Genomic DNA, 15,358 nt, shown 5'->3' on the forward strand with positions numbered 1-15,358 from the left:
ACCATGAGACTTTTTTTTATGTTTTTGCAAGGCAAATGGGGTTAAGTGCTAGGTAATTATTAAGTGTTTGAGATCACATTTGAACCCAGGTACTCCTGACTCCAGGGCCAGTGCTTTATCCACTGTACCACCCAGCCGCCTCAACCATGAGACTTCTGATAAGATCAAGGATCCTACTCTCATAAGAAAAAGTGTCAAGTCAACAACATAAAAAGGGCAGAATACATTTTTGCCTTGTTAACTATTTACTGCTTGTAAAATTAATGCTCTGATTAATTTAAAAAATAGTTCTACTCTTTTCTGGAACCTACATAGAACTGGGACTGTACCAAAATCAACTGTCTCCTCACCTAAACTCTTCTTCCATCTAGTCATTTGCATAGTCAGGTCTTCTGACCAAAGGTTGCACTGAATTCTTGAGGAAACAACCAAAAGTTTTTATCTTATTCAATTAACAATTTAAAAAGTTACACAGTGGGAGTAGCTAGATGCAGTGGATAGGAGTACCTGAGTTCAAATCCAACCTCAGACATTTAATAATTACCTAGCTGTGTGGTCTTGGGCAAGTCACTTAACTCCATTTGCCTTGCAAAAAACCTAAAAAAAAAAGATACACAGTGGTTATAATATCAGGATTCCAATCAGAATCTTCCTTCTGAATAGGTAACAGTAAAACATTATAGGTATCATAAACTGAAAATCCATACACATATAATGTAGATAATCTCATATTTACAATGATAAAAAAATCCAAATAATTATATGCCGATAAAGTTGTAAAATATTTATTATCCTTTCAATTGACATCAGTAATTTATATATAGGGACAGCTAGGTGGCAGAGTAGATAGAGCACCACACCTGGAGTCAGAGAAATTAATCTTCTAAAGTTCAAATCCGGCCTCAGACACTTACTAGCTGTGTGACCCTGGAAAAATCATCTCACCTTGTTTGCCTCAGTTTCCTCATCTGTAAAATGAGCTAAAGGAGGAAATGGCAAACCACTCCAGTAATTGTCTGGAAAACCTCAAATGGGGATTGTTGAGAGTGAGACAGAACTGAAAAAATGACAACACAATTTAGATATCTTTGCTTTAGCTGACTGAATTTCTGTCTGTTAGTTTTCAATTGGTTGATACAGTTGTTTTCCCAGGTGTTACTATTAGCCCAAATAACCTTTCTTTCAAGAAAGAAATTTCCTTTCAACAAAGGAAATGATGAAAATTAAAAAGAAAACTCTATATAACTAGACAGTAACTAAAATTCAAGTATTGGCAAGTATTAAGGACTCACTAGGAAAATGGAAAAAAAAAAAAACCCCACTAACCCAATAGCAGAATCTAGACTTTCTGAAAAGAACACCCATTAATGTTTAAATATTTAAAATTTATTTAAATCAAGAAAAGTTTAAAGTGTCAATTAATATAATACCCAAACAAGCTTTGGTGAGATTAAAAAAAAGCAAAACACAAATATAGATGAAAACACAACAGATAACTCACTCTTAAATAAGAGAAACAGACACATTAATATTAGCATTTCAAATAAAAATACAAGCTATAACTGATGAACAAAGAGCAAACTTCCTAAAGGTTGAAAACTCCTGTCAAAATAGCAACTTTCATGAACAAAAATATCCCACCTAAACACCACTTTAAGTTAAAACATAAATACTTCACACTTCTAACTTCACCAAACCACCTTTTTTCACAAAAAACCACCCTTGTTACAGCTGGAGGGCAGGCCTGTGACAGCTTACTCCAGCACTTCATCTCCTGGAAAATCACCACTTTCCTCCTTAAATGCTCTCTTAGCTGAGTACTTCTAAAAGGAAAACAAACAAACAAAACCTAGGAGAGGATAGCTCCTAAAATCCAATCATTTCTCCAGACTACAATACCTTTCCCCACTGTTTGTATTGCACTAGCTGCTGGGTGGTGCTTTATTCATTTATCTCATCCCACTTCTTCACTGAGCTAGAAACATTCCCATACCCCAACTAATAGGTCAAGAAGACTAGTTTGGGTAGAGCTATGTTGCTCCTGGCTAAGAAAAATTCTACCCTCCCTTTCTCCTCCTCACTCCACCTAACTTTCTTCTTAAAGAAAGTACTCAGTAGCCAGGAAAGGAAAAGAAAACCTCTTAGGGATAACTCTCTGCAGGAAGGTCTGGTTTGATTCTGAAGGAAGAGGACATGATAACAAAATTAAATAAAAGAAGTACTGTAGGATCTTCGTCTTTCAGCCTCCAAAAGTATTTTTTTCCCTCTCCATTTGGAAGTCATCTTGCATTGTAGACATTTCAATAAATGATAGTATTCATCTGAAAATTCATTGTCTGAGGTGTTTACCTTCCACTTCCCTTTCTTCCCCCACCTTTGGCAATTTCTTTACAACTTCAGTTTTATTTTCTGAAATTGGAAGGCTTAAGACCTCTATTTCAATTTCTGTTAATTTGGGCATTTTTCAGCTAATGCATCATTTCATTGTTCAGTTTTGTGGGCATTAAATTGTCTAGGAAAAGCTTCTAATTCTTAAGTAATCTCTATGCATTTTTTTCAAAATCAGTAGTTTTGACTTTTAGATGGTTCAAATGCTCTTTTAACATTATTGTCCTTTGTTTCCTTTCAAATTTTCCTTCACTTTAGTATTTCTATATTCTAAATTTGTTTTCTTATGTCACAAGCTTCTGTGTCTTTGGTTAAATTCTACATTTTCATCGACAATTTTTCTTGCTTTGACAACTTTTTAAAATTCTTCATGAAGAACATGAATATCTCACCTAAATTCATTCTTAATTTCTTTTTGTAAATGTTTTCTTTTTTGACAATTCTGAAATGTCTTGCTACTGGATCTCTAGGGAGTCTACAGAATTCTGTTTTTACCAATCAATAAAAATTCACTTTCCTTCATATTATAGGAATAGGAAAGAACTGAACCTGTAATTTTATTGATATGAGGAATTCTTGAATGAGTAAATTCCCTCTACCAAAGTAAGTCTTTTTCACTTATAGACTAATAGAATTGCTTAGAACACTGAGAAGTTAATTTGCCCAAGGTCACACACACCTTGTGTGTGTCAGAGACAGGATTTGAACAAAGGTTTGGCTCTGGGAACAGCTCCCTATCCCTAAGACAGGGCTACCTCTTTCCACATTGTAATCTTTGTCTAATGGGTTTGATTTCTTTTTTTTAAAAGTATAATAGATAGGGCAGCTAGGTGGTGTAGTAGATAAAGCACCAGCCCTGGAGTCAGGAGTACCTAGGTTCAAATCCTGTCTCAGGAGTACCTGGTTCAAATCCAATCTCAGATACTTAATAATTACCTAGCTGTGTGGCCTTGGGCAAGCCACATAACACCATTTGCCTTGCAAAAACCTAAAAAAAAAAAGTATAATAGAGCTCTAAATCATTAATTATTAGAGAAATGCAAATTAAAGCTTCTCTGAGGTACCACCTCACACCTCTCAGACTGGCCAATATGACCAGAAAGAATAATGATCATTTTTGGAAGGGTTGTGGGATACCTGGGTTCAAATCCGACCTCAGACACTTAATAATTACCTAGCCATGTGGCCTTGGGCAAGCCACTTAACCCCATTGCCTTGAAAAAGTCTAAAAAAAAAAGGAAAGGTTGTGGGAAATCTGGGACACTATTACACTATTTGGTGGAGCTGTAAACTCATCCAACCTTTCTGGAGAGAAATTTGGAACTACACCCAAAGGGCAACAAAATGAGCATATCCTTTGATCCAGCAATACCACTACTGGGTCTATACCCTGAAGAGATCATGAAAAATGGTAAAAACATCACTTGTACAAAATTATTTATAGCAGCCCTGTTTGTGATGACAAAGAATTGGAAATCAAGTAAATGTCCTTCAATTGGGGAATGGCTTAGCAAACTGTGGTATATGTATGTCATGGAACACTATTGTTCTATTAGAAAGCAGGAGGGATGGGATTTCAGGGAAGCCTGGAGGGATTTGCATGAACTGATACTGAGTGAGATGAGCAGAACCAGAAAAATACTGTATATCCTAACAGCAACATGGGGGCGATGTTCAACCTTGAAGGACTTGCTCATTCCATCAGTTCAACAACCGGGAACAATTTTGGGCTGTCTGCAAAGGAGAGAGCCATCTATCTCCAGATAAAGAGCCATGGAGTTTGAACTAAGTTCAAGGACTATTCCCTTTAATTTAGGGGGAAAAAAACAGATATCTTATTTTCAGATCTTATTTTTTCTTAGACTTTTTGTCTCTTCCTTAAGGATATGATTTCTCTTTCATCACACTCAATTTGGATCAATGTACAACATGGAAACAAAGTAAAGATTGACAGATTGCTTTCAGTGGGGGCAGGATGGGGGAGGGAAGTAAGATTGGGGGAAAATTGTAAAACTCAAATAATATCTTTAATAAAAATCTAAACTGATTGATAAAAAAAAATTTTTTTAAAGTATAATAGAAAATTGGTCAGTGAAAACCCAGTCCTTAGATTACGAGATTTGCCTAATCATGGCAATCTGACCAAAAGTGACTAAGGGGCTGGTTACTGTAGTGACATGTTTTCTAATTGACTGAGTAGCTGGAACTAAGGGTTCACACACACACACACACACACACACACACACACACACACACACACACACACAAAATTAACCCATGATTTATTTTCTAAAATTTTCAATTATTTATTTAAGGTAATGGGGTTAAGTTACTTGCCCAAGTTCACACAACTAGGCAATTATTGTCTGAGGTCACATTTGAACTCAGGTCCTCCTGACTCCAGGGCCATTTCTCTATCCACTGTGTCCCATGATTTCTTGATTTTTTTTTCTTGGCAACTTTCTGGTATCTTTTGTATTAGAACTGGCATCTAACCTATGAGTGACCAGAGCCGAAATAGAGCAAGCTAGAGAAAGAAGAGTCAGAACACAAACAGAAGTTTAATTTCCTAAGAAGGAGGATAAATGTTGCTAAAGCTGTACATGAAAGGGATTATACCATCACATAATCATTCTTATATCTCAAGACAATCCTCATGGTTGGCATTTCTTGGGACAATACAGGTGCTCTTGGGAACAGTCATTATCTCAAGTCTTGGAGTCAAGTCATGATTACCAGAATTCTATGATAGGAACAGTAGTGCCAGCAGGAAGAAGGAACAGTGTAAACATGTGATGGATGGCTCTGGGATATAGGCAAAGCTTAATCCCTCAGTGAACACCTGATGCTGTCCCAAGCAATACATTTCGCCAGAGGGTGATCATCCAGAGTGTGAAGGATTATTGTTGTGACAAGCCCAGGACGCACACAGCCTTCTTGCTGGACCTTAGCTCTGGGAAAGAGAGTTGTGTCCAAAATACTTTGATATTGGTGAGAAAGGACTGCTTCAAAACTCTTGAGAGGTGAGAAGGGCAGCAGCTGTGGGTGTAGATGCTTTATATCCCCACTAGTTGCCATGTGTTGCTGAGTGCATGGCACTATTCCTATTTGGTTCCAGTCAGGATATCAGCTATGTAATGCTTTTATTTTGAGATATAGAGAGATTAGAGAGTATTTTAATGAAACTTTTACACCTTTTTTGTCTGATTTTCTATGAAATGACAAGACCATTATCTTCTTTCATGCTCTCCTTGAGGCCCTGCCCAGGAAACCACCTACCACATGCCAAGAGCTTGGACTATAAAGACCAAAGGAAGTTAGTCCCAACCACAGATTTCAAGGACATGACATTATTCTGTGTGTGGGGGTGGGTGGGGGAGAGTTGGAGAAAAAGACAGAGAGAGAAAGAAGATCTTCATAGGTTCATCTATGGATGATATTACTAGTGATGGGAGAGCAAGAGAGAGGGGAAGTAGGCAAGGCACTGTCAATTCAGGGAATGAGAAAAAGAAGAGGTGACACTTGGATTGATCAAAGCTTATAGAGGTTTACTTCCTCTCCATTGGAGGAAGGAGAGGTTTCTTAGACCAGAGGGTCAATTAGGGAAGTAGATCTGAAATAGTGTCTCTAGGGATTGGCAGATAGGCCTTTTTTTGTCTGTGGCCTGAGTGGTGGGGTGGAATAAAAGGTAATGTTGTTGGTAGGTTGGGCAGAAGGTATATTGTGCATGTAAGGATAGACTTGCATTGGCCAAGGGAGAAGTTATATTTGATTCTAGAGGACCTAAATCCTGGTCAGAACTTTCAGATGACTGATAGGTTTAGAGGCACCTTTCAAAGGTCCTAGCATGTTTGAGATGTTCCTATTAAGTGACATATTTTGATAGTGCAATTCTCACATGTCTAGTTTGCCTTCATACTGTACTCTCAATCACATTTATTTAATAACATAATATTAATATTTTTTGCTAGAATTCTTGTTTTAGCCCAATGTGCCAAACCATCTCAAGCTAAGAGGAAGTCCACGCTCTTCTACTCAATATCACATTTTCCCTGGTCTTCCCCCCAAATCCTTCCTACTCCACACCATTGATGTTTGAACTTTGCCAAGCCCTCCAGAATTCAAAGTTCCAAATCTCAAGATAAGTTCAAGTGCATTCTATTGAATTTAAGAATTTGTTAAACATCTACTATGGACTCAGCACTGTACTAGACCCCAAGAATACATAAACCAAAACCACAATAAAATCCAAACCAGACCAAACCAACATACTGAACTTTTGAGTGTAATAGGAAGTACAAGCAGACTAGTCTTTAAGTAACATTCTATTCAATATTTATGTTTTTATATTAGACACATATTTAGATGATTTGGATATATAAAGAATTAGGAAAAGAGGCAGCAGGTCATGCAGTGGATAGAGCACCCACCCTGGAGTCATGAGGACCTGAGTTCTAATGTGACCACAGACACTTAACAATTACTTATCTGAGTGACTTGGGGCAAGTCACTTAAAACTGAAAAGAAAGAAAGAAAGAAAGAAAGAAAGAAAGAAAGAAAGAAAGAAAGAAAGAAAGAAAGAAAGAAAGAAAGAAAGAAATAGGGTAGTAACTATACAAATGGAGAAGAGACAGTTGGGAGAAATAATGTGGAAATCAAATTCACAGAATCTAGCAACTAGAAAATAGGACTATTAGCATTGCTGTATTTATTTCTTTCCAAGGTCAGGTACTAATACTCATCTGTGGTTAGGAGATGGGTCAATTCATCATTAATGAAGAACTCCCAAGTATTCCTTGTCTCATCCTTGGTATTGGAAGGGGCATGATTTATGCAGCTTCCCCAAAGATAACTAGGGAAACTCAGATATGCCATATGAGTTCTCAGTTGCCTCTCTCAGAGGATCAATAATCATACAGTGGAAAACTGGGAGGGAAACCAATATATGCGAGATGGGATTCCTGTAGGATTCTATTGGAGGTGCAGCTCTAATATACCACCATCCTCTCCTTTCAGGTTTGATTTTGAGATGAAAAAAAGGAATTTGAAGTCTCCTTTATAAAATTTAGTTTCTCTGAGCAGTCCATATGGAAATATGTATCTTGTTAGAGGTCACCAATGTATGGAGATGATGAAACTGAGAATAGAGATATGATCCATGTTAGCTTCTTCCCAGAGTCTTTTTCTCTTCAGAAATCTTGAGAGGCTGGCATTGTATATTTCTCTCTCAAAGCTTGAAGAACCCAGAATCTCTCTCATCCCAGTCTCAACACTTCCACCCTGCCAATCATACAAGCTTGGGATATTAATCTCCATCAGGAAGGCAGAGAGTCTCATACAAATGGGATTTGGGGCTAGATTATATTTGTAAAGCAGTTTGAAGACTTTAAAGCCCTATGTAAATGTTAGCTATTATTACTACTACTATTATCATTAATAAGCTAAAGCTGAGCCTAATGCCATGCCCATTGGGCATAAAACAGTCTTCGAGCAGTCAACAGCAAAATAATCAGAACTTATTTTTATATGTATGTATATATATATATATATACATATATATGTGCATTATCTATCTATCTATCTGTCTATCTATCTAATATAAGAATATTATCTTCAGGGAAGCTAGGTGGCATAGTGGATAGAGCACTGGCCCTGGAGTCAGGAGGACCTGAGTTCAAATCTAACCTCAGATACTTAATTGCCTTAGGCAAGTCACTTAACCCCATTGCCTTAAATAAATTTAAAAAATTAAAAACAAAACAAAAGAATATTATCTTCCTTTATCGATGCAAGTCAGCACTTCCTCTGCAACTTGGAGTCTAAGACTGTTTCATATGGTACTGAGAAGTTAAGTGATTTGCCCAGGATAACATATACAGCAAGCATGAATCAGAGAGAGAACTTTAATTCAAATCTTCCTAACTGGAGACCAACTCTTTATCCACTATGTCACAATACTTTTCAGTTATATATTGATTATGCATGCACCTGAAGTCTACAGATTGCCCTCCTATTTATTTTAATTATTGTTATAAGTATGGATTGGGCTAATGGGACCATTCCTTGGAGTATGTTGATGTTCTCAGTCTGGTCCTAGACTCTATCATGGAAATTTAAGGAAGCCTACTTCCTTCCCCAATCTGGCTACCTCAGAAGATCTGAGGAATCAGGGATTATTGAAAGCAAAGCTCTGGGCTCTTGAACTTTTTCCTTTCTGACCCTGGGGACAGCTTAGAGCTGGTCCTGAGTCAGTATTTAAACATAAGTGGCTCCCAATTGGCTCTTATCCCATATTTATGTCCTCCTTTTAAAATATCTAAGTTTTATAATGGACATAATTTTTAGAGATTATAATGAATGTAATGCCACCCATAATAACATCAAAGGGCATAATCTCCCTTCCTCACTGGTCACATAATTAGTGTGAAACCATTTCTTGGAATTTCAGAAATTGGAGTTACTAGAAGTCTGGTAACTGTTCTTTTGGTAGGATGGTCAACAGTCATCTGGGAAGACTACCAAGTACTTACCTGTACCAATTGTCTCTTTCATTATTTAAAATTTCTGAAAATCAAAAATGGAAAAAAAAATCTATTCTATGGGTGTAAGCTGATGGTGGAATAAAATAGGTTAGGCTGTAGGAGCAATGATTAGGGAGCCACCTATCTGGAAACTTCCCTATCAGGAGATCCTCTGTAACTTGACCCATTTTGAAGGGTCAAATGATTTATCTTAGGTCATATAATCAAGTTGCATCAGACACACATAATTTTAACCCAAATCTTTCCAACTCCTGCTCTGATTCTACTATACCCTACTGTCTTTTATTCCTCATTGTCAAAATATTTTCTTGATACCTGTTTCCCAGAACTAAGTTCAGCTTTCTTTGTGAGGAATACTCATTTTCTTGACCCACTTAATTCTGGATCACTTTATTAAGACCTTTTAACCCACCACTCCTCTGTAATTGGCTTTATTTTTCTCTATGGACCTCTGGCTTTTAATTTTTATTATTTATATACTGCATAAAATGTAATTACTTATGTTTCTGGTTCTATGTGCCTCAGTTAAAATAGTAAATATATGTCCAGCTATGAACTGTGTCCTTTGTTAGAATTTTTTGTTCTGTTTGTATGTGTCTTGTCTGTGTTTCTTTGTAAGATGCAGAATATTTGTGTTTTGTTTGTGCTGTGAGCTAGATTCTGTTATCTTGAAAGATTTAAAATTCAGGCAGTCAGGAAAATTTCTGAGGGTTAGATTTCAAAGATTAATGAACTTTCATAGCTGAAGCAGTTGCCTCAGTAAATAGGACTAACTCCTACTTTAGCATTTCTTGGGAGATTAGTTGGTTTTTTTTTAGGTTTTTGCAAGGCAAATGGGGTTAAGTGGCTTGCCCAAGGCCACACAGCTAGGTAATTTTTAAGTGTCTGAGACCAGATTTGAACCCAGGTACTCCTGACTCCAGGGTCGGTGCTTTATCCACTATGCCACCTAGCCACCCCGGGAGATTAGTTTTTAAGGAAAAAGGAAAAGCCCGGCAGACCCCTTTTTCTATTGTTGCAATTCTAGTCAGATTGAAACTACAGAAATAAAGTTAGATAGTCAAAGTTTTAGAACTGCTAAAAACATTTTAGGAGATTCTGGAGGTTTTCAGATTAATCATTAAAGAATTTGGCAATTAGTCATTTTAAGATTGTAGGAGAGAACTCCCGAGACTTTGAATTAATTCCAGCAACTCAACTCCTGTGAAACATCTTAGTAAGTTTTGAAGTACCAGTCTGTAGAATTTGTTTTAAGGAAAAATAAGGATTAAATCTTATAGAAAAGTTTTTTTTAAAGTTTTAAAAGTAATTGACAAGATTAATAGTTTTATTGTTCTAGGGCAGTGAAGGAAAATTAGTTGGCAAAAATCCCAGAAATGAAAATAGTGGAGGGAGATAAATAGCAACTTCTTGTTAACCTTTCCTTGACTTTTCAGTTTTTATCCTTTTTTTGTCCCTGAGTCCCTTCTGCACCATTAGGAAAGGGAAATATGGTCCCTTTAAGTCAGGAGGGAACATCCAACCTACAGGCTAATAATTGTGAAATTTTTTTTGGTCTGGTGCTACCACAGTAATTGCAAGCTAATAGCTTTTTAGGGGTAACTTTTAGGTTAATTTTTAAGTTGATAATTTTATATAGCCATCAAATGAATGATATTATAAGTATCTAAATGGCCCTTGACAGAAAAAGGGTTCCCAATCCCTGCTTTAAGTAAAGTCTAGAGTAGATGCTGAAAAAGGGAAAGCATGCCAGAAAGTATTGAGGGGATCATTCCATAACCCCTATCTCTCTGTCTTTCCCCTGGGGAATCATCAGTGTAACTCAGTTGTGGGAATTGCTAATGAGACTATTATAGTCCATATTTCTCTGTTAACCCTTCTCATATTAGATCAGATTAAGAAAAGAGAATGCTGAAGAACTGTATAGCCTGCCCCTCTAGGACATCTTGCACTTTGTCCAGCAACTGCAAGTGGCACAAAACCAAGCAGCACCTGCAACTGAAGTGGGGGAGGGGGAAGTGGGACCCCACAGCCAGCATTCTCTGAACCCAGTCACCTGGAACTACAACCAATGGGGAGAACCTGGTACTATGACACTCTCCCCCACCCCAGTCCCTGTTTCCAGTCACTGTTTCCAGAGCAAGGCCAGTCCTTAGCAGACCCCAACCAATTGCTCCCTGGGAGAGTTTGGGTGCCCCTAGCAGGACCATGTGAGGTGGGGAAACTAGCCACCTCTGCTCTTGGTGAGCCCACCCTTCTCTGTTCCAGTTGCAGAAATTTATTAGTTGTGTAATTTTAGGCAAGTTTCCTGGTCTGTAAAAAGAAAAATAATAATGGTGGTTATTGCAAGATCAATACAATGATTACAAGGTGCTTAACAAAATGACTAGCATATGCTAAGCATGACATTATTATTATTTCTCTAATTGAATAAGATTGTACCTGATAACTTTATTTTTTTTAGGTTTTTTTTTTTTTGCAAGGCAAATGGGGTTAAGTGGCTTGCCCAAGGCCACATAGCTAGGTAATTATTAAGGGTCTGAGATCGGATTTGAACCCAGGTACTCCTGACTCCAGGGCCAGTGCTTTATCCACTGTGCCACCTAGCCACCCCTGTACCTGATAACTTTAAAATGGTTTTAAAATGCCAAAGATAAAAAGATGATTTTTGTACGTGATAATTTGGAAGTGCAATTTATATCATCTGAAATTTGTTTGTATTAATATTGTATTTCTAAATTTATATTATGAAATTTTAAGAGTCCATTATATAAAACAAAAATGCTGTTAGACAACACTTCCCTTTTAATTTGGATACTGTTACACATGAATTGGGCTTTTAAAAGGAAATAATAATAATAATAATAATGGGATATTTGAAAACTTTTGAATATTTAATGAGGTATAATTAGTTATAAATAGGTAATAATTTTACTACTATTACTCCTACTAATCATTTTTACTATAATAGCAAGTTTTCATTTGAAAATCTTGGTTATCTTTGATCTGGCAATATCACTACCGGGTCTATCCCCTGAAGAATGGAAAAGGGTAAAAACATCACTTGTATAAAAATATTCATAGTAGCTCTGTTTGTGGTGGCAAAGCATTGGAAATTGAGTGAATGTCCATCAATTGGGGAATGACTGAACAAATTGTGTTATGGAACACTATTGTTCTATTAGGAACCAGGAGGGAAGGGATTTCAGAGAAACCTGGAAAGACTTTCATGAACTGATGCTGAGTAAGATGACCAGAATCAGAAGAACATTGTCCACCATTACAGCAACATGGGGAGTGATGATCAACCTTAATGGACTTGCTCATTCCATCAGTGCAATAACCAGAGACAATGTTAAAGCACCTGCAATAGAGAATGCCATCTGTGTCCAGAGAAAGAGCTGGAGTTTATACAAAGACCAAAGTCTATTATCTCCAATTTTTTAAAAAAAGTGTCTTATGTACTACATAATTTTGCTATCTCTAATATTTTATTTTCTCATCAAGGAGATGATTTCTCTTCCAACACATTCAATTTTGATCAACGTATAGCATGAAACAATGTAAAGATTATCAGACTGCCTTCTGTGAGGAGAAGAGGGGAGGGAAGGGAGGGTTGGGGAAAAATTGTAAAATATAAAACCTTACAGAAAATGATACTACTGTTGAATATAATTGGAAAACAAATAAAATATTAATAAAAAAAGAAAATCTTGGTTATTATGAAAGTGTATAAGATGGTTTTGTTTAGTAAAATTTTGCTATTTAAATAAAAATTACTGGGACTGTCATTTATTTCAAGCTTTGATACCAGGATAGTTGTCTGAACTGTCATAAAGTCAACTGTATATCTGTATCTAGGGAAAGTTAACCCACCTGGTTAATCCTAAACCTTGTCTTTAACATTGTGTAAAGACTTGGCAGTCTATCAGATATGACTCATGCCAGGGATCAAACAGCTAAGGGAGTTTGTTTTTGTTTTGTTTTTCCTTACAAAGCTAGAGGAGTTAAAACCTAAAAGAAAACAAAACAAAACATATCTTGGGGTGGCTAGGTGGCGTAGTGGATAAAGCACCGGCCTTGGAGTCAGGAGTACCTGGGTTCAAATCCAGTTTCAGACACTTAATAATTACCTAGCTGCGTGGCCTTGGGCAAGCCACTTAGCCCCATTTGCCTTGCAAAAACCTAAAACAAAACAAAACAGAGCTAGAGGAGTTTATCCCTCTATTAAGATATAACTATGTTCCTCTTTTTTTCCTTTTATAACAAATTTCCATAATCAAGAAGTTTTTTAAGTAGCATCCTCCAAAATGATAAATGAGTATACAAGGTAATAAGATATGTAAAAATTTTTTGAAATAAATGTAATAGTAAATTTTGGGAAAAGCAACTGTTTTCTCTAAGAACTATATACAGGGGCAGCTAGGTGGCGCATTGGATAAAGCACCGGCCCTGGAGTCAGGAGTACCTGGGTTCAAATCCGAACTCAGACACTTAATAATTACCTAGCTGTGTGGCCTTGGGCAAGCCACTTAACCCCATTTGCCTTGCAAAAAAACCCTCAAAAAAAAAAGAACCATATACAAATGTATAAGATTGGCTTTCAAATTTATCATGGAAATTTAGGCTTTGAGTATGTTTTGGTAATAGTTCTAAGATTTTATTGGTTAAGGAATAATTGGACTTTAAGCATAAGTAGTATTGATAATGGTACAGAAAGCAAAATTATTTTCCTATTTTTTTTTAGGCTTTTTTCAAGGCAAATGGGGTTAAGTGGCTTGCCCAAGGTCACGCAGCTAGGTAATTATTAAGTGTCTGAGGTCGAATTTGAACTCAGGTACTCCTGACTCCAGAGCCAGGGCTCTATCTACTGTGCCACCTAGCTGCTCCTATTTTCCTATTTTTAAAGTAGGTCTGATTATTTTAAAAGAACAGCCAATACATGAGCTTCCTAAGAAAAAGCACTAGAACCAGATAGATTTACAAGTGAATTCCATCAAACATTATGTCAGGTACAAAATTTAGGTAAGGAAAGAAACAACAAATTACACATCTATAGATCTATATCTATATATGTACTGAAATTCTCAAAAGTTTAAAAATTGAGTAATCAAACTTAAATGATTGTTTTAGATTAAGCCAGAACCTGTAAATTTGGAACTAGAGCAGACCCCTCTGAGAATAAAGTTTTTTGGTTACCTTGGTGACATGTAAATCTCCCTTCTCAGGACTAGTCTGTTATGAACCCTCTAAGTAATTTGAGCAGTACCTGATTTAATATAATTTTGTAGTTATGGGAATTATGAGAAAAGCTTTATTGCATTGTTTATTTCTAGCCCTGTGTATCTAGGAAACTGGATCATCATCTAAGGAAAACTCTGCTCCTGAATGGATGGATCCAGAAGCAGCCAATATCCATATGAGATTGCTGTCCCAAGATTCTAGACAAGGGTTAAGCTTACTGTCCTAGTTTTTTTTTTCTCCCCTCTTTTGCTAGGTACCCAAACACCAAGATCCTAATGTATTGGCATTTTCTCACTCTGACATTCTTGGCCACACTCCTTCTCACTCAAACAATGATTAGCAATATATCTGGGACATGTTAGCCCAATAGATTGTCTCAAAGAACTAAGTCTTTTGGCAATATCCCATGATCAATACTTGCCTCTCCTTTGTTACCCATTAGGTATGGGTTCTTTCAACCCCACTCCACCCCCTTTAGCCAAAAGGGAGAAATGTCAAAATATTTTGGAGATACCCTATTCCCCAGATCTAAGGCCCAGTATGCAGGCTGTGCCCTCAGCTTATCACAACAAAAATCCTTTGCTCTCTGGAATGAGTTCATCTCTGGCAAAGCAAATTTCTTGGATCAGCACCCAGTATTCACTGAGGGATTTAGCTCCCCCTATTTTCCAAGGCCATCCATGATATGTTCACAATTTCTGTTCCTTGTACCTGCCAATACAGCACTGCTGTACCTGGTTCTGTATCCCACAAAGTAATCATGACTCCCCCCACCAAGACTTGAGACAATACTATTCCCACAGGATCCTTGGGAAAAGTAACTCAAGAACTAAAACAATGATTATGTCATAGTTCAGTCCAATTGTGGTTTTTATGTATGTAAGGCCTGCCTTTGGTCCAGAGCCCTCCTTCTTAGGAGAAGGTACTTCAGACTACAGGTGTCATCTTCCTCTCTCTGGAATTAATTAAACTTCTATTTGTATTCTGACTCTCCTATCTCTAGCTTGCTCTGTTTTCAGCTCCAGTCACCCACAGGTTGGAGTCCAGCTCTGGTCTAGTAGACATTATATAGCTGGTCATTAGTATTGTTTGGTTTTGTAGATATGACCCTGCTAAGGTCCTTCTGTGCGGAAGTCTCCAAGAGAATTTCTAACATTTAATTATTTGGGGAAGTAAAAGGAAAA

This window comes from Macrotis lagotis, chromosome 2 (assembly GCF_037893015.1).
Source record: "Macrotis lagotis isolate mMagLag1 chromosome 2, bilby.v1.9.chrom.fasta, whole genome shotgun sequence".
Classification (NCBI taxonomy): domain Eukaryota; kingdom Metazoa; phylum Chordata; class Mammalia; order Peramelemorphia; family Peramelidae; genus Macrotis; species Macrotis lagotis.